Raw genomic sequence first — 20,463 nt, forward strand, 5'->3', positions numbered from 1 at the left:
CCTCCCCTCTCAGGTGCCTGCGGAAGCAGACGGAGTCCCATGTGTTCGCTCATCTGTCCCTTGACACACATTCCCTAAACAAGCACTCTCCAAAACACTGCTGGTTGCCATGGCAGTGCTACTGGCCTGAGTAAATAAGAGAGAAGCGGAATAATGTCCTTAGAGGGAGGGAGTGTTAAATGTGGTGAGGCCAATAATGCATGTGTGTGTCTTTGCCACTCTAGTGCCCCCATGGGAGAGCTGCCTGGCAGAATCATTACAGTCTGTGCAAACACACGCTCAATGACATCTCCACTTTAGTCAGCTCTGCCACACACGAACACACATACACTTTAACAGACATACATAAACATATGCATACATCCACACGCCTTTAGCTCAACCACACATCGTCCACAAATGGGCAGTTAGGTGGTGTCAGTGTTCTGCAGATGTTCACTGCTGAATCACATATGCACATTACTTTAATTGCATACTTCCTCATGTTTGTTTGCAGAATGGCTACTTGTAAATCTGAAATAAACCACATCTACTGCCTCTTTCATTTAATTTCGTTTAGTCTGACATACAAATGTAAGGCATGTTTAGTCTGGTTTATTATTTTTCCTTTAATTTCTTCTAAAAGCTTCGTCAATTAAAACAAAAGAAGAAGCCTGGAGCACACAGTTGAGAAAAACAGGTTGTGAGTCAACGTCAGGTAATGACCAATTACAAAACATCTAAACAACAACACATGCACGTGACTAAATAGAACCTTTAATTTTTAATCGTTTCAATTGTATTTGTGTACAATTGTGTGTGGCTACTATTCTTAGGCAACACTCTGGCCAAGGCTGGGGTTTGTGCTCTGTTTTGAGTCTTTCTTTTATTCAGCTGTTTAACTTTGACATTTATTTTCACTAACAGGTTTTGCTATTAAATTACCTGATCAAGTTTACGAAAAAGACTTCATAACAATTTTAGGGCAAAGATCTCTCAGCTGCACCAAGCTTCTCTGCCATTTTCTTAGCTACCCCCTCATTTCACTTGCCTTGAACAATCACCACCTGGTGTCATGTTCTTAGGTAGGTCCAGCTGGCTCAAACTATTCTTCTTAAACAGAATAAAGGATGATGATTTTGACTTGTTTTTGTGAAATCCTTTGGCTATAATAAATGGGCTTACAAATATGGACATTAAAAGTCATTCTCACTCTCTCTCTCTCTCTCTCACACACACACACACACACTCACACACCTCACCACTGGAGCAGCTAAATGCCAATTAGACACTGATGAGAGACATGAATAGAGGAATGTTGTAGCTGAAAGTTTAGTTTGCACTTTTCCAAAATCCACTGCGAGTCCATTTTTCAGCTCAGACTTGGAGAACCTACTGTAACCTGCAGGACCCCCCTAAAGCCCTAAACCCCCTTCCCCCCTTGATCCTTAAATCCACAGCCCAACAGTAAATCCTACCAAGGTTCCTTTATGTATCACTGTTTTAGTTGGCTGCTCTGTATGTATGTATACATGCAACTGGACTTGTATTTATGTGTGCATGTGTGGTGCACATATAGCATGAGAATAGTGTATGAGCGCTTTGTTATTGCATACTATATAAAGCAATGACTGATGGAATTCAGCACTGCAGATGAAAATAAAAATGTCTGGTCTTTTAGGGATTTAGCTAATTTGTGATGTTGCAGTGTGGAAGCATTCTGCCAAATACTTAGGTTTCAGCTGAAATAATCTCTGATTCAATTTGGCCTTCTTTTCAGACATTTTATGTCTCTTAATCTTGTCAATTTTCTAAAGTCTCAGCTCTTATGCCAGCCATATTTAAATACACATGAATACTGTATAATTTAAGAATGCCAGCTCCATCAAAACACAGGAATGATGATAAAGAGCGTCTTACAAATTAGGAGATTTTAAGCACATTTGAGCTGCCTGTACATTTTTTTCCACATTAGAAATAAAAAAAAGAAACAGAAAGAAAAAAAAAAGCTCAAAATGAAGTTAACTAGTTCCTTGGTTACCGCAAGGTAGTTTGAAAACAATCCATAAAACACACCTCAGTGCACTTTACGGACACATAAAGCTTGGTTGGAACACCCCTTGGACCAATTCGCTTGCATGGCAGAACTACCCATTGCATCATCAAAAAACAATGACACCCTAGCCTATCTAAATCATACATATATATGATGTATGACCCTGGTCTGCCCTCATTTCTGACCCAGTGGGGAACCCTGGGCAGGTACGGGCTAAGTTCAGTTGGCCCATCATGATGTGCCTAATCATCCAGAGTCCAAAGACCACATCTGGAGCTAACCAAGCCCTCCAGGCCTGAGGCGAGCCAGAGTGTAGCCCGTCATGGTCAACACATGCTACAGGAGAACAGCTAAAGCACCTGGACTCGGGATACCAGAGCCCAAAGCCTGCAGGCACAGGAGACCATCCAGAGTGATGTTTCAAGCTGCATCCTAAATCCTCTGGTCAGATCAGTACAATTTAATCGTCCATCTGCAGCTAATAAATGAATGTAAAATATATTTCACCCCTCCTTCTCCCTGACTGTTAATTTAGAAAGTGTTGACATTTTTTTACACAGAAGAATGGTCTGGCTGTCTTCTTTAAGCATTTGGGGAAAAAAGTGCTTCAGTGTGTGTGGTCACATGTGAGAGTGTTTGCAGAAACGGGCCTTCATATGGCATGTGTCGTGGGATCTTCTTGGCTGTAAGTGTTTATGATTATTCTTTATCTCCATGTGCACATGAGTATTAGCAACATGAGGAAGGTGTGTGTCAGCCTCAGCACTTCATAAATCGGCTCCCCACCCTGTCCCTGGTTGATGACACATGTCTCTGTCCCACTAAACATCTTGTTCCAAAAAGTCACTTGTTCCAAATGCCACGTCAGTAAGAAACACATTTTCATTAGTAGACCAGAACACACACATTGCTTATATATACAATATACCCACACAGAGTGACACACAGCATTGTCCATGTGCTCGTGCAAAACCACCCACACACGGGTGCATACAGGCTTACAATACAAGAAAACAACTCATAATGAGTACAATCCGAAAAGCCGTTCTTTATGTAATCAACTTTTTACTGACGTTGCTACACAGTAGTCTCACAGAAAACTTCAGAGTGGACAGACAAATAAGGCTTTCTTCTCAACAGAGGACTGCCTCAAGAGGGGCAGATATCAAGCAGCAGGACACAGTGCAGTAGCCAGGAAGAGAGAGGGAGAGAGGGAGAGAGGGGAGAGAAAGCTCAAGCGATGGTGTGGTCAGCAGTCTGCTGCATGATGGATCTCCGGGTGAGATTAAGCAAACAGCGTGGTATCAGCAGCTGTGATGGATGTAGAGTATAGCAGTAACAAGACAGGTCTTCCCCCTAGACACCTTAGATCTACACTCACCTAAGAGACACCAGTGAAGCATAATACTGCACACACACATGACTGATCTGAGTATCATCTCACATTTCCCCAAAGAACTGTACGTCCACCTGAGAGACATAAATCATTGACCCACTGAGCGAGAGCCAAACATACAAATGCATCCAAGAGTACCGCCTTGGCACAGCTGTCAATCAAGTCTTGGCAAAACACACCAGAAGTGGAGGAGAAAAAATGGAAATGATGGATATTGAATTAGTAAAATAACAGTCTTCACACTCACACAAATGGACGCACACAACACAAAGTACACAAAGAGTGAGGTTAGCACAGCCCTCACAGGTAATTCTGTTTGATTACTTTAACAAGCCACCACTTCCATTTCTCTGAGACTGTCTGTTTAAACACTTGCGGTGTAATATTAAATTTTCTGTTTGGTCAGGCCAAACTGGCCATTTGGATAACTTAAAGGAACAAGGTATAAAGTATGCACCTCAGATTCCAACAAGCACAGCAGAGTGGAGCTCACTTCTAATGTGATATTGATATATTTATGAGTTTTTGAGGAGTGATGGAAGAAGAAAGACTGAGTGTTTCTAATTAAAATACATTCAAAATATACCTGCATGGAACAGATTTGGGTTTGAACACTGGCCCTCCATTAGCACCTTCAGTCCTGGGTTCAATTCACCAACTGCCCTGAGACATTTGAAGATATCAAGTTTTCCTTTGTGGTCATTACGTGACTTCAAAAATCATTTCACAAAGTTTTGACGACAGCCAGTTTTTGCATCCTGTCTCTAACCAAGTCATCAACTTCTTCTGATAAAACATCTGCTTCGTTTAATGATTGCTAAATCTGCTCTTGTCTGACATCACTGGTTGAACCATTGCCATCATCACTTTCAAAGAATACGTGGCTGCATTTTGACCAAGAAAGTGAGAATTTAACTTTGCAGATGTGTGTGTGAAGGCTTCATTCAGAGCATGATGTCTTCTTCAGTAATTGGTTTAATTGGTGGATCATGATTCTTTTGGCTGACTAAAAGCAACTCATACTTTTGCTATAACTGGTCTGAGAAACATCTAATCCAGCTGTGTATTTCTGGAAAAGACGATAGAGACATTTTTCAGCTAAATTAATACTGTACACTATCCCACGCAAATGCCATGTGGTCAACAAGTGTTGAATCAGTTAATCTTTAAACTTTTCAGAACATAACACATCTGTCCTTTGAGTTCTTTTGCACAAAATATGTCCAGCAGTCGAGTTTAGACAAAAACATGTTTGATCATTTTCCTCCTAAACAATTAACTCAATCTACTGCAGATGTGAAAGGAAGCACCATGTGGACGCAGCGTATTGACACAGTTTTTGAGACTTTAAACTGTTTGGCTGTTACATCCAAATGAATTTGGCAACAAGGACATAAACAGGAAGTCAACTATTACTCTGCAGAGTGTAGAAATTTACAACCAGTGCTGCAGATGCATTTGTCAGTGAGCTGTTTGGTTTAAACAAAAAGAACCAAAAACATTAAAATGGATAGCCTGTGACAATAATTTCAAACCTGGCCAACTAGATCAAAGATCTAAACAAACGGCAGCACGGGGCATGACGGCATGGTGTTTATTAGCAGGAGAGTTTCCAGGATCTGATTCAGTCTGGAGACACACGTTTTTTACAGTTAAGAGACTATTACAGAAAAGAAATACAGGGAGAACCCTCTGGGGGTGCAAACAGGGTGACCTAAATTATGAAGTGTATGACATAAGAATTATTTCAGCATTGTATCAAGGACAAAATCAAAGTGATAAACATACTTCTAATTATGTGTAATGGGAAGAGGAACTTCATATTGAAATAACAGGAGACGATTGGCTAAACATGTGGGCAGCTCACCAAACAACCACCAGCTGGTGTATATGAAGGGAAAAATCTGATACGTTTCTTTATTACACCCAAGGTGTAAGTAAGTAAGCAGTTACATCAACAGCAGATATGTTGGAGAGAATGTGGACGATTTGATGGTAACCATACATGTGTATTCTGAAAATGTCAGAACATCTGCATTCTGGAAAATGGTATGTGAATTGTTAAAGCAAATACTTGGATATGAGGTTCCTAAGAATTGTAAAATTTGCAGTCTCACAGTAGAAACTGTAAAAGGAAACAATCAATACTTACTTACTTAAACTTTTGTTGGCTGCATGTAAAAAAGCTATCACCAGAAACCGACAAGGAACCAATGGTCGATGGAAAAAACAGGCTTTGTAACATGAATTTATTGACTTTTTTCATTTTGTTGTTCTGATTTTGATTAAACACACTTCCCCTCTGAAGATGAGCACACACACAATGTAAATATACACGTTCCGACCTTGGGAGTCACCGGTAGACCCTTAAACCATGAATGTAATCTTCTCATCTACTGGAACAAGGGCCTGCCAGAGAGGAAATGTTGAGTACAGGTCAAAACCCCAACAAATATGTAGAAACCATCATGCACACGCATGAAAACACATGGACGCTCAAAGTCACCCACACAAATACATGGAGACCCTGCAGCGTCCGGCCCCTGTAAATGTTTTTGTTCAGTTCCAACCACAAGACCATGAGTTCAGTCCTGTTAGCTGGAAAGCTGAGTCCCTTTTGTTTAGAAGAAAGAGAATAATGGCTTGTTGGAAAGGGTTACCCTGCTTTACTTTCATGCCGGTGGTTGTTACGGATTTCTGGGGATTTAGAATAAAGCCATTTGAGGATCATGTCATTGTTCGCAGCGGTGTGGATACACAGGGAATGGAAATTCTCAGAGCTTAGGTAGAGCCTGCAGTTCAGCATGTTTGGAAATGATGATGGAGAGATTAATGTGTAAAGTCAACTGTAGGTATGCACATGTTGTATCGTCTTAAAACACAACTCAATGTGTGTGCACAAACATACATGTGGGTATCTGAATCTGAGACTTGTGGGAAAATTGTGCAGAATTCCTGCTTAAATATACCAGAGAGATGCAGATAAGATCCACCAGAGTGAGAGGAAAACATGAGAGTTGAAGGCTCGGATGTGATGAGGTAGAAAGTGACATTTAAAGGATTACGATGACCCCCACCTCCCCGGTGAGAGCCAGAGAGGAGCTTAGTCATGAGTCACACCACTTGCTGGCCAAGAGAAGTGCTATACAGTACATGTCTGTGAACATACTGCAAAAACAGCATGACAAAGAACACATAATACAATGCAGACAGAATGAGAGTATATATATGCATATGCTGTAGCATAGTTACATTCCTAAGGGCACAGACATAAACACAACAATGTAAGATTTAAATTCCAAGCAGACATCTGTAAAGAGGACCAAGTCATTTGGATGTAATTACAGACACCCAAGTGGAAAAGATGAAGTAAATCAACTTAAAGTGATTTCAGTAAAGAAAACTCTCATTCTGTGTGTAAACCCAGTTTGCCATAAATGTAATTAATGTTGGTTTAAATGGAAGCACGCTGTGTGTCATAAAACATCACTGAGGTTTTGACTTAACTCCGTCTCTCTCATTTATCCTTCCTCGTCTCTCTGCACATTGGGGAATTAACGGTGCTCTACTGCCATCTATTGTTGTCCAATGGATCCTACAACAGGTAGAGACTGTCACTCCACCCTTATTAGGAAAAATGTGAGGAAAAAAGGCACAACACTCAACTATGAATGAATCAAGTGTGCACGTTTGGACGATCTTCTTGGTTTATGCTGATCATATCATTCATGTACCACCACAGACCTATTGTAGCACATTAAATTCTGCTAAACACTGGCATGTAATGAAGAGTAAAGACCCTTCTCATTTTCCTCCTATTTCGTGTGAATGAAAGTCACCTTTAATTGTTGGCTACATACAGAAGTGTAACCTCAGTTGTAACATGTGAACCTTTAGTGTAAAACATAGTCCTGCATTGTGTTCACTTATCCTCTAGATGGCCACAGCTACCAACTGCAGACTGGATGGAGAAATCGGGACAGTATCTGCAGCACAGAAGGATTCATTAAAAATGTGTGGAGGTCGACAAAAGTCATGACTAATACTATCAATAGCACCATGCTATTGATTATATACTAATCACAATAATATACTGGGTGTAAACGCAGACTTGTTTGGGCTTATTTAAGGAATAGAAAAGTGGTTTAGATAAGAATGTAAATACAGAAAAGGCTGAACGTCTGAATGTTAGTTGCAGTATAAAAGAAATAGGATGGAAACTGTTTATCCATTGTCCAATTAATTTGTTTGTTTTCCACACACCAATCACATGAATCTCATCCATACTCTGCTGGCATAGTTACTGTAAAAATACAGCTCCAGACATCTGATGACAAGTATCATGTTTGTACAGTGGAGCTGACATAGATCTGTCTGTCACCTCACTATGAATCAAAGTCACACCCGCTGAGGTCACACATATTTTGTCACTGGTGTCGTCAGCTGTCAGAGAAGAAATAGATTAAAAGCTAAATATTTTTGTAAAGCTAAAGTTTTATTGCATCTTTCCAGCAGAGCAGGGCTTCATGTTTGGGCTGCTTTAACTTACAATAGAACAAAAAGGAACACACAACACAAGAACTGTGTTGGAGCTAATGCTCCACAGCAGATATCAGTTATTTGTCTGTTCTCGGTCATCTGGTGTTCAGAATGGTGACAAGATCACGTTCATTTTGATTTAGCTCCTTCTTGTGTGCTCTCAGCGTCAGCTGCCCTCTAAATATGGCTGTTTGTAAGCGATCTGAGCTGTAAGAGTTGCTGATGCTCCTGAAATTAAATCTCTGTCTCTGGATTTTCTCTCACCTGTTACTAATAAACAGTTTATTGGCAAGAGCATCAGAACCACGCTCATCAGTATATGTGTGGTTCTGCATCACATTGAAGACACTTCCGGTCTCATTACACACGCTCTGTCTGTGGTTTATTTCTGTGTCTCTGACCTGGGGGGGACAAACAGGCATATCACTTTTTGTCAATACTTTAGGGACACTGATTCTTGGAGCATGCCTCACTTCTTTTTCTTTTTTTGTTTCCAACTGTAATGGGCAATCCACCCCGCTCAGGCTTGCCACCAACTGGCAGCGCCAGCAGGCTGCCCCTGGACCTTGGAGCAGTATCAAGCAGACCAGGGCCAATATCCTAGCAGCCAAAACCCAACAGATGCACCGCGCTGAAGACGACATCACAAAATCAGGTGACGAACATTTATTCTGCCTCACACATAAACACACTCATATTCACTTCTAAATATAAACACAGCCTCGGAGAGGGAGTTAGCAGATGAGTGGAAATAAAATCTGGTGTATCAATTTAATCTCTCTCTGATTTCTCTTTGTCCTTGTGGTATCTATTTCAGCATGGCCTTACAAAGTTTTACTGGCAGAGGAGAAGATGAAGGTCCTTGAAGGTGAAAGGTCAGTATCCATTTTTTTTATATAATTAAGAGCAGGTTTAGGCTTATTTTGAGAAATGTTTTGTGTTATTATTTTCACATATGTGAGTCTAACTGTTGTTAAATCCTGGTATATTCAAATTAATCAAATAACAAGCATTCTTCATCCACTGGGAGAACAGGTTCACATTTTACAACATTTGTTTAGGTTTAGAACAGATCTGTGCTCACAATCTGCCCTTTCATAAAATCCAAGGTAAACTTTGCCAGTTTCTGGGTTACTGGGTCGATGAGTCCCAGCAAAGATTCCAGTGGGCACTTGGCCACAGCAGGTCACCCACATAATCTCATTATAGCTCATCCACAAACTTGATAGCACGCTGTCTGGCCTACAAGTAGGTACAAGACGGCCCTGCTGGTTCATACGTGTGTACACGTGCAATGATAACCCCTCTGAATAGTATAAAAACAATCACATTTATAACAAAAATGTTTATAATCTGTCCAAATTTGAGAATGAATATCCAGTAAAGACAAAAATACAAAAGGGCCATTTATCTATAGCACTTGTTTTTACCGTTATTCTGCTGTGTTTATATTGCATGTACTGTCAGGTCAGCAGACAAAAACAGTTTTATTTGTTGGCCTGACACTCCTTTGTTACATATAAACAGCTTTCTATCTCTGTATGAATCCTATTCATGATGTTGTCAGACAATAATAACATATAATAACAATCTGAGCCTGTCAGCTGCATATGCAGTGTTGTATGTTTTCAAGCAGACAGATGCTAAGAGATGGAAAAACATAGCCCAACCTGAAAAACCCTGAACTCATAACTCTAGTATAGATACAATTTACCAAATGAAATGTCAAAATGGCACTATGTCACAAACAGTATGAAGACAATGCAACATTCCAAAGCTAGTGTCATCACAAAACAACCCTGCTGCTGTTCCCCTCCTTTTGAACACAACCTCTTTCCAAGCACAGCTCTGTGTTTCTCTGCTGTGCAGCCTTCTAATAGTGGATTAGCTTGAGCTTGTAAATGCTGTAAAGCTCTGAAAACAAACATCAATCTTGCAGTTTAATGAGAGATAACATGGGAGAGGCCCCAGTATCACCACTTCTCTACTCTCTGTCTCTCACACACACACACACAGACTGTCACTTCTCTTCACCTGCCAGTCAAAACAATGATGAATTCCCTTGACGTGTGGCCATGTCAGCTACAATCAGCAGGTGATGTGTTACTGAAGAAAATTAGCCCAAAGGCAAAAATGCACATTATGTTAAGAGAAGCGCCTCTGCTGTCGAAGCAAATGAAAAAACTCACTCACTCACACACACACTACACGGGCACATCCTGCCCACTTTCTCCAGACTAATACTGGCACTATGCGTCCTCAGGCCTGCCTTGGCTGGTGGTTTGATAAATTGGCCCTTTCATCTCGTCGATGCGCATTGTGTCAGTGGGTTTGTGCGCATTTGAATCTGTGAGTGCATGTGTGTGCGTATGTGTGTGTGTGTGTCTGCCTGGGTACATTGTCTGAGCTGTGAAGTGTTTGGCTTCCTCACTGAGGGCTGCTGTCACAGCCTCTGAAAGCGTGTAATAGGCGCCCATTCTCCCGGAATGAATACACATCCATACACCAGCGAGAAAATGTGGCATTTCAGAAAGACTCGGGATAATCGAACAGAAAAATTAAAAAAGGGGGCATGGCAATGTCATTCTTTTCAGCTAAGCTCTAAATGTGGTACATATGATTGCTTTGGGAAATGTTTGCAAGCCACAGTGAATAAATGCCATTTTTTTTTCGAGCTCAGAGGTGGCTATTGTTGGCTGTGCAACGCCTTCTGGCACCAAACAGGAGGTTTCAGTGAGTCGGACTGTGATTCACGGCTGTGTAATGTTGTCTTGGTTTGATTGTGTCACAAATAAAACGCTTTTGTTTATTCAAATTCCACTTCAGAATAATTCCACTTGAAATATGGGTTCATTTGGAGCAATTTGTAGAATCAACCAGTGTACACACTCAAGCACCGCACTCCAGCAGGTCTGTGTTTAGGAATTAGACGTAGAGCAACACACCATATTGTTCTTTATAGTGCTGCTTTTTTATCAACATGTCTACAGAAAAACACAAAAATATGAAGAAAACCTCCTGGGGAAAAGAGAGCTGCTGATATGGAGGTATAGTGCCACATAAATTCTTTTTTCCTCCTGGCATACTAAAGTGTTTTAGTAGTATGAGATGCAATCACAGGCTTTCCAGCCTATAAAGCTCCCAATTTAAGTGGTATATCCACCTCCTCATTTTTTGTAGGTTTAAAGCTGCCAAACTTTTCAGAGTATCACAAGTCTGGAAGAAAGTATGGGCAAGTTAAAAATGCCTTTTTTTTCTTTTTTGGTAACAGGTCCTTCTATAATTTAATATCCTCCTTATGAAATTTAAAAATAGCTGTAATTCTTGCCGTTGAGTTGTTGATCATACTGCAAGCTGGGTGAGGTACCAGCTGACTGCAGATTAGAATAAAACACTTTGCCATTTGCACAGCTACCTTACACACAGGTACACCTGAGCGTTTCCCCGTGTCACGCTCACTAAAATTAGAAAAAGGATTTCTAAAAAAAGGAGGCGTACAATCCATGCATAGAAAATAAAAACCAATAGAATTAATACTTAAAAACACTAAAAACAAAAAGTGCACTTACAGCAAGAAATATTGTATAAACAATATATATAATAGAGAGAAATGTGCCCAATATAGCAGCATAGGTCCTGTTAGTGTGGTTAGCACTGTTAGCATAATTAGCTGGTTTATTAATACACAAGTTGAGAGATGCCAATGTTGCAACATGATGGATGTGACAGATGTCTTGTATCCAGTGTGTCCAGTAACACATACTAAGAGAGGCTGCAGGTAAATCTGCATGTTAGTCTGCATAGAAGACAATATTTTATTTTGCAAATCTGATTTATCCTTTATGCCAGATAATCCTGGTGGATTCCTGGTTGCATGGCCACATCCATTCACCCTGTTACATGCCATCACTGACACCACCATCATCATCATCATCACACTACTTAAAAATCAGCATAGCCTTATGCATCATAGCTCAGCTACAGATGACTGTGATTGAGTGTGACCAGGTGACAGTGGCGCATGAGGGCAACAGACGCACCTCATTAGCAGAGCATTAGGTTACGTGGAAACACTACATCAATATGACAAAGATTATGTGACAGGAAATTTGGGCGCCCTTTCTGTCTGCTCATTTTTATGTAAGATGATATTCATGTGGGTGCACTGTACGGAAACCTACAGTACTCACTCGACCAGCGCTCCCACTCACTCACTCACTCACTCACTCTACAAATCGAGCGTTCAGTGTACACTATCACGCACGCTGTGTGAGCACGGAGCGCTTTTCTCTCTGTCTTTCATTCATCCCGGTGAAGGCTGCGCACACTTTATTCTTCTTCTCTCCATCTCTCTCTCTCTCTCTCTGTGTCTCTCTCTCCCCATCACGCCGGGATAGCTGACTTTGGTGTTGATGATGTTTTCCCTCCGCGGTGCCTTTCGGTCGGAGTAGTAGTGGATGATATCAACAGAGCTCCGTGTCTTCTACACGCTGCGTCCACAGACTGGAGAGGAGTCGCCAGAGGACACGCGCATCACGAAGAGAGAGCGGCGTGAGTGAGGGAGTTTCTTTTTCTTGGAAGGACACGCGTGACCATTAAAAAAAAAAAAGAAAAAAGAAGAAGAACAAGGTTTAGAGAAAGTGCGCAGTGAGCAGCGGTGAAGTTTGGACGGATTTTATCTGACAGGGGGTACAGACAGGCAGCTGTCGGATGGTTGTCGGTTTCGTGGAGAGGAGTCGCTGCCTCTGCTCAAGGTGAGTGATGGCTGATGGCAAACGGGGACAACGGAGTTTGTTCAAGGGATGAAACATGATTTGACTTCAGTGTGATCCGCTCAGAGGAGAAAGTTGATTTTAATCAGTCAGTATTTCTGTTGTTTGTTACAACCTCTCCAAACTTAGAACGAAAATGTGTTTGCAACGCTCTTCTACTGTTGCATGCAGTGCTAGTCTTTATAAACCTTACTGATATTTGATTATGAGCTTATTGGTGTCTGTGGTTCTGAGGGTGTTGGCCACGTTGAACTATTGTGGGCTAAGTTAGGGCTTCAACTAACAAACTATAATCCAAATGTCACTTTATCTGTGGTTTTTAAAAGACACAGAGACAGATCAGAGAAGGTGAAACCTGAGAATGGATGGAAGGGTAAATTACTTGAATGATTAAAAGATTGTCAGATTAATTTCACAGCCTTACATTATTAAAACAACTTACCATACACCCCAGCCTTTAATCACCTCTTAATGAATTCAGAGAATGTTGGCACAGCATTGCCAATCTACCTTTACTGATGACCTGTCAAAAAAATGAAAATGATGCATGTGCTGGATATAATATGGATTTGTTTTGACACCTCAGAGCCCTCGCTCGCTGTGAGTATCCGTCACTTTAGGAGGAATGTCCACTTGGCCTCATACTGGGCGTCTGCAGCAGCGTGATACCAGCTTGTGGTCTTTCAAAGCACTAACCTGTCCGTCAAAAGGAGTGACACACACACACAAAGAGGAATGCACACAGTGCAGGCTATCCCCACACATCACTCATTCAGACACACTGTAATGAAGTGTCACACATTCAGAAAATTGAGTGTATTAATGTCATTATTTTGCAGCAATCATTTCTATCCTCAGAGAAGGGGACGTTTTCCGTCCTCTCTCTGTGCCTTTTCAGTTCCACTCACTTGCTCTGGGTCTATTTTTTTTTCCCACATGTAGCCCGAGCTGCGCTGAGGCTTCATGCTCTGTTTACATACACTTATTGATCATAAGTCAGATGTTCATTTCTGTGCTGATCGATTCCACCTGTGCTGGATTTTACTGTAGCCTACTTCAGGTCACTGCAGCAGACAGATAAGTCAGCAGGGCGTCTGAAGGGCTCAAGAACTCACAGTTTTTTTCATTAGTAAAAAAAAGCCCACGAAAGGTTAACTGAGTCCAGGAAACAACAGTTCTAAACAAAGCAAGAACTGTTTACCAGCAAGAAATCACATCTCTATTATCACAACATGAACCTGTAGGCTACATATACAATATGATCAGACACTTGACCTTCAGCGAGGTGACAAAGACGCAACAATAAATTGATACTTAAGTTTGGAAATTATATTATGTACTGTTTTCAAACAGTTTCCTGTAGGTTGTCACTCAGATGTGTGGTTTGAGCTGTCATCATTCTGCAGATAATCGTGTATTGTCTGGTACTTTTGGGATTTGGGTGGCTATAACATTTTAAGCTAAATACAAAACATCGCTAGCTTGTCATTGAAGAGTAATTTGCATTAAAGACTCAACCAAAGTGGACAGCTATAGCTACAATTATGACTTTACAACATGACAAAACAGAGGTTTTTTAAGTATTTTTCCCTTGCCAACTGCATAAGGAGTCTTAAAGATGTTTGTTTTGTGTGCATAACAGTGCAGCTCATATTTAAGCCAATTGCCTGTACTTAACTTCAGAGTTCATATTTTAGGAGAAAACAATGCTTAAAAAAAGAGCAGGTTAATCAGCCTGCTCACAGTGTTGGACAGTCAGTATATTCAGTAGCTCTTCTAGAAGTACAGAAGCCTGTTTCGTTCTCCTGCTGTCTTCGGGGAAGAATCTGATTAACCAACTGGCATAATTTACCCATTCCTAAAGAAGCAAACAGAGAAAGGAGCAAACAGAAATGTTTCTTGTGTACATATAAATACACACACACAGTGTCCGAGAGAACTAAGCCATAACTCTTGAAACGTGTTTCTTTGCTTTTTTTAATAGGACAGAGACTGATTGTGAGGTGTACAGCCAATGTGTGTGAGTTCACAAGCGTTCTTTAAAATTGATAGCACATTGTGTGTGTAGGTGTGTGTATGTTATCCTTTAGAGGTGCTCCATAGCAACAGGCAGCATATCTTCTTCAAATATCTCTCTTCTCTCACACCGTATGCTGTGACCTTTCTGCTGACTGTGCGCTGTGTCTTTGTACCGGTGCATCTGCATTTGTGTTAATGTGTTTGTGTGTGTGTGTGTGGGACCATGTTCATCAGCATGTGGGCCATTTGACCTTTCGTAGTGTACGTTCATTAATAGCTGCATTATAACTAGTATTGAAGCACCCGCTGTGCCTGTTTCCAAGAAGAGGAAGACGTTGAATTCATCACTGCTTTGACAGCCTTTTCCAACAAGCTTTTTTTTGTTGTTTCCTCAAACAAAGTCTATGATATTATCACAATTATGCAATATTGATAATGGTTTGACATGCTTTGAACAAGTGTCAGTTTATCATTTTTGGCTTGTTTCAAGCATCTATCTGTGAGAACAAGAGAGACATCTCTAATATATATCTCGACACGGTTGTCGTGTTATGTTAATATCATTGTAGGACTAATAACTGGTTGCATATTTCATATCCGGACATTGCAGATAGAGCTCTTTAGAAATCAATTTTCTTTTGCTCCATCACCATGCTCGGAAACTGGCCTGCTGCCAGATAGGGAGGGGAATAAAGGAAGGAGAGGGAAATGTTGTGGGTGCATTCGTGTGTGAGGAAACAAAACTATGCTTATCAGATGTAAAATTCATGCTTTTCCTCTAAATATGTCAAAGTAAGTTTATTTTTTAAAAACACACTTGACACAGACATGCAAGTTAAGGAAGCACAGACACGTTATACCTGCTATTTATATAGGCTAGGTGCTGCAAGGTCATACCCTATTTAGTTCATACCCGTGTGTGTGTGTGTGTGTGTGATCACAGCATGCACATCAATAGCATACTCCTTTGTGTGGGTCTGTGTTTGGTCATAATTTACACAGAACATGAACACAGTGCAGCGTAGTGGTTATATGTGCGTGCTATCTTTGTAGATCGAAGCAGTGCGTGACTATATAACAAATCATATAACAAATCATAATCATCTGGCCTCTCGCTTCTTTTTTTTTTTAAGTACTTCTCACAGAGAACATAAACAAACACTGTCTGCTCATTTCCCTTATCAAACTTGTATACTCTAGATACTCTGCCAGAAACAGTTATTATTACAGGTTTTAGATGGGCAAGTGGAACACTTCTGTGTAAATATTTTATTGTGAAATCTCAGTCGGTGCTGACCTGTACTGTGGAAGGACTACAACTCTACCATCTTGGATTGCAGCTGGTAGCTTTCAAAAAGATGGGTCACTGCATCCACAGCTTGCAGCAGGTGGAGAACTGTTTCATGTGCTTTAACACCAACCTGTGCCAGGCCGCAGGGCAAAAAAAGGACACCCTGAAGTTCACTCATGATGAGACAACATACTATAATCACCAGTCTGTGGGACTTTCAGGACTCACTGAAAAATCAGGTGTGGAACATCAAGTACTGCAACGACCGCTACCTGCTGCATGGAAATAATAGACGTGATAATATTAGACCAGGTGTAGCACAATGTTATAATACAGAAGATAAACAAGGCTGGATGTTAAGCACCAAACACTTCCAAGCTGCTGTTCTGATTTCATACCCACAATGCAGCCTGACAAAATAACCAATAAGCATACGTTATGCACAAGAGTTATGCTGTGTCTTCTTGTCAGAGAAAAAGACTGAACTAACAGAAAGTTGTGTTTTTGCTGTTCCTCCCTGCTGCTCATTTGCTTAACTATGTAGACAGAGAGATATGCCGTATTGATATTCAGTGCAGTTCAATTTCATTTTATGTTCGTCTCTAGGTGATTTACAGGAACCCAGCCTGACCCTGAGCAAGCACTCTGCATCCTGACCAGCCCTCTTGCCTCAGTATCTTAAGCTTTATCTATAATAACTGAGCACTGAACTGTATATGTTTCAGGTTCATTTGCTCATATGACTGTTAATTGCAGAAATTAATGTTACCAATTTCCTCTCTGTTGAGGTAGATGTAGTTAATGGAAACACTGATCTGTAATGACCACACAAATCCTTCTTTAGTCTTTCAAACTGAAAATTACCAGCAAACCTAGTCAAAACTACATTTTTACAGTTTAAAATTTTGACACACTTAATCAACCCACCATATAATTAACCAAAATTGACCTTTGATTACTTTTCCCGTACCGTTACACAGTAGATTTCACAGCCAACGATGTATTAAAGCTCGGAATTAAGGGTGCATTTGTGAGCGACAAGAAAATGCTGCACTCACGCAGGCCGAAACACACACCACATCACCTCTAACTGTTTGTAGGGATCCCTGCAGGCATGGCAGCTCACATTTAGTCACACACACAAACACACACATAACACACATACTGCGCGTAAACCAGAAGCCCGGTGATTGACAGTTGATCCTACCATGATATTTGTGCACACGTCCCCTGAGGACAAAAATACATCATCACCTCTCCGCTGAATTGTACTGTAACTATTTATACACTTTATTATAGTCCAAGTGCCAGACATGTAGTATTCATTTATATATTTGTATTGTTGAGCCTCACGTGCCACAGAACATGGAGCTTATTTTACTAATTAGTGAGAGATGAAATGTCATATTGCTAATTAGCAGGTTACAGTTAGTATAATGAAGAAGGAAAGGAAGTATTGAGAGATATGGAGGGAAGAAGGATATTACAAAGCATTTTTTGGCTTGTGTCACTTCAGTTGTTTTACTCACTGCAATTTAATGCCTGAATTCTTTTACACTTCTTATTTGTCTTTGCAATTTCATTTTGAATTTGTTATTTCGTCATTCCAGCTTTCGTGTGTGTGGAGGTGCACATTGCCTCATGGGAAATTTGTTTGCTCCTTGTTCTTGGAAATACAGAGGAATGTCATTCTTCTATGGGTGTTTGTTATAAAATATTGAATTGTAATACCATCCTTAGGTGCTCTGATCCCAGCCTCACTCACTGCCTACCAAAGAGGGTCTACGTGTATAGTTGTGTGTAAGAAACAACAGCTGCTGCCAACAGCCGAAATCCTTAAAGCACATTTTTGTGCTTGGTGCAGTACCATGTCTTTCTATTGATCGTTCCATTTTCTTGTCTTTGTTGGATCTCCAGGCTGTGCTGTGACATCACTGCAGTATTTGGTTGGAGTCTTGAGGCATTTTAGTGCAAAAGCCATGACTGTACTTAGCCTACAACTTTCAATGGGAAAAGATTCTGCAGTTATATAAAAAACATCTGGTCAAAATGTGCCAGAGTTTAAAAGCTGTGCAATTAGTTGCTAATGGAACAGAGAGACCCCAACAGTTTTGTTGCCATCCAGCATAACGTTCTCCATATGTTACAGTAATGTAACAGCCTCCTCTCAAACTTCAGACCACTTTTTTGTCTCCCACCATTAACTCAGTTTGCCTAAGAGGGTCACATACACACTCAGATAGACACACTGTGGCAGAGATGTGCTCAGTTAAACCAAGGAAAGCTTAACTTTGCCCGGGATAATGGCGTTCTTTCACCCTCTAATGAGTCCATATTGTGTCCTAAAGCAGTAGATCTGTTATTAATACCATTAACACCTAATGGACCACAGAGGCAAACTTTAACAGACAAAGCAACCAGAGAACCCTCATGGATTAAAAAAGGGTCTTATAAAGGCAGAGAGGTTATAAAATCTAAATAAATGAGATGAAAAGAGGTGACTAATAGATAGTTTGTCTTGTAAATGGCCTTACTGCCAATTCACATTACATTGAATGTATGAGGGGCACATACGCACTACTGAAGCCTTGTTTTTTTCTCAGAGACTTTGACCTCTGCCTTCAGAACTTTCCATCTGTCAACAGAAGAGGAGAGCTGAAAGAGACAAACTGTCCTCACCAGGCTGACTGACAGCATTAATTAACAGGATAAGGAACAGTTTTGTGTGTGCCCAGCAGGAAGAAATCAACAGTGTTTTAACACATGAATTCATTGATTTGATTCACACATAAACACCAAAACACTCATATCAGACTCCAGAAACAACAAGAATGGTCCTTAGATAACATACGGTAGAGGGTGACTGTAATGTTGCTCCAGACATTCACCCTGGTGACCTAAGTCCATGTGTCCCTCTGGAACTATTGATTTCTGCTTGGTTAGGTTTAGAAAAAGGTCTGAACAATACACCAATAATATTTTCATTAAACTGGGCTGTCAATATTCATAGTATTATCACTGTATTTTTAACAAACAATTCCTCCCTTTGGAGACACAAGAATCCATCCGATGTCTGCTGGGCATTTCCTTTGAAAACCATAAATGTTTGATGGTCATTTATACTTTAGCTGTTGCACTCTTCCAGGCTGGACTAGAGGTGAACAAAATGTCCAACAGACAGACGCACCAGTAGCACCACAAATACATTATTCTGTCATTCTGATGCTCTGTCCAACACACACATTTCATCCTGTAGAAAATAATCAATACACAGCTGTAGTAGCATTAGGACAAAATTATTTCCTTTGTGTAATACAATTTAAATTGCCTTTAGGCTGAAGGGTGCTATACAAATAAACCTTCCTCTGCTTGCCTCTGAGGGCCTTTTTCTTTTTTAAGCAATAAAAAATATCAGCGTGTATCCCTCCAGAGGTACGAGAGTGTCCAGCTTCTAGTTGCTCTGTAATTTATTCCACTAGTAAATTGTATAATATTGCAGCTTATCTGCTGATTTGCCTCAAGAGTAATCTAGCCGACACCGTCCCTCATGAATAATCCCTGCCCTATAGGCCATTAGGTGACAAAGGTTGTAGGAGGGAGAGAGGTGACTCTTTGTGACTGTCAGTATCAACACTGATACAAAATAGGGCACAGCAAAGAGAGTCATAAAAGAAACTCACAGACTGACTGGGAGTGTATACTTGACCTTGAAATCAAATGTGGGTCTGTCTGTACTTTCAGTCCTCCCTCCGTCCCTTTCCAATCAATTTCATCCAGTTCCTTATCTATGAGAACATCAGGGCTCATTGGGGTCTGTGTCCGGTAAACTTTGCTCAGCCCAGACGACCAGACACACGACAATATTGCCTTGAAAAGGTATATATTTTTCGGTTGCAGATCTAGTGTTCATACATCTACTGTTGTGTTCACGCATTCTAAGAACAACTGTAGGGGTCTATAAACTCAGACTAAACTGCATGTTTAAATATGTAAACATGACTTTTCTCATAGCACGCATAAAAGTCCCTCCCCTAAGTGGATTGCAGCCATCATTAGTACACCTGTTCTTTCCCTGCGAGCCAAAATGTGGAAAAAAGGTTTCCAGCATATTTGTGTCTATTTTTAAAAGTCTACAGAAAAACTTGCATGTTTGTAGCCTGGCTATATTTGAGGTAGAGCATGTATGCAGTTTGCAGCATTTAGCAAGAACAGTACAAAGCAAACTCCTGCAGTGCCAACAGAATGAATGTGGATTTGGATTCAAACTCAGGCTGCAGCTCCTTTGAAGACTTTATTCCCTCAGTCTAGTACCTTTGATTGCTACTGTACAAAAGGGAGGGTTATGAATCTTGAAGTGAGTGTGTGTGTGAGTGGGACTGACGAAGGGAAGACAGTGTTCGAATAGATTACA

General features: G+C 40.6%; 1 protein-coding gene across 1 annotated transcript in view; it reads left to right on the top strand.

Moving 5' to 3' along the window:
- The first annotated feature begins 12,224 nt into the window (after positions 1–12,224).
- The window catches only part of LOC114447251 (zinc finger matrin-type protein 4), a 46,452-nt gene continuing 38,213 nt past the window's right edge, over positions 12,225–20,463 (top strand). The window contains exon 1 of the mRNA XM_028423414.1: positions 12,225–12,724. The gene's annotated coding sequence lies outside the window, so the exon portion shown is untranslated. The remainder of the gene's footprint in view (positions 12,725–20,463) is intronic.

Source organism: Parambassis ranga, chromosome 15, assembly GCF_900634625.1.
Source record: "Parambassis ranga chromosome 15, fParRan2.1, whole genome shotgun sequence".
In the NCBI taxonomy this organism is placed as follows: Eukaryota; Metazoa; Chordata; class Actinopteri; family Ambassidae; genus Parambassis; species Parambassis ranga.